Below are 882 nucleotides of genomic sequence, written 5' to 3'. Positions count from 1 at the left end.
TTCAAAAGTAGAAAATGTTATAATTAAATAAAGTAAAAAAGGTCGAAGTAATAACATATATTATACATAAATCTAAGTAGGTAGGTAATTCTACATTTTACCCACTACCATTGATCACAAATAAGATTATTTGTAATTATAAATTAATATAATATAATAAAACTCATATTTGCATGGAAAATATAAACAACAGCTTTGTAAGTATAATAACAATATTTTCATTAATTTACCAGCGCCGCTGTGGCGTAAATTTTCATTTATTGGATACCGTTTTCGCGATAAATTCACAACGTAGGTACATAATATTGAAAAATGTGGTAAACGGGGTTGTGAATTTAATGCGTTTGCACTATATTTTGCTCATTATGTTTATACATTAGCGGGTTAGGACATTGGGCCGAACCATACTATAACTATAAAATTGTTTTTGATATTTAAAATAAGTATTATTATTATTTTTATTATTATATTTATTATAATATTATAAATAGAGGCAGCGAGTAACTGCCTTTACACCACCAATTTACTCGCCAACCTAGCAAACACATATGTATGTTTCATGTGTGTGTGTGTGTATGGTCACTTGTACATGGTTACATTTCGTTCATTCATTTGTTCCTATACTCGGCGCGGAATGAGAACATGACTAACCGATTAGCGTCTGTTACGCGCAGCAGATTTCTCATTGGTTCCCTAAACATCTGTTCAAAGTTATACAGCACTGTTCAAAATGTGAACCGCATACACTGTGCTTCGGCGATGTGTGTTTCGCAACGCCGCGCCGTTATAAAACCAACTATACAGCGTGGTGGAGTGAGTTCTATTGTTTTATAAACACTTGCACGTCTCTATTGACACATGAGGCGCTCCATATACAAAGCA

At 33.0% G+C, this 882-nt stretch overlaps 1 protein-coding gene across 1 annotated transcript in view; it reads right to left on the bottom strand.

The window, feature by feature from the left end:
• Positions 1 to 882, bottom strand: part of LOC103310707 (TWiK family of potassium channels protein 7-like) — a 158,625-nt gene that overhangs the window by 24,691 nt on the left and 133,052 nt on the right. The gene's annotated exons all lie outside the window — the stretch shown is intronic.

Source organism: Acyrthosiphon pisum, chromosome A1, assembly GCF_005508785.2.
Source record: "Acyrthosiphon pisum isolate AL4f chromosome A1, pea_aphid_22Mar2018_4r6ur, whole genome shotgun sequence".
Lineage (NCBI taxonomy): Eukaryota > Metazoa > Arthropoda > Insecta > Hemiptera > Aphididae > Acyrthosiphon > Acyrthosiphon pisum.
This window is presented reverse-complemented; position numbering and strand designations above follow the sequence as displayed.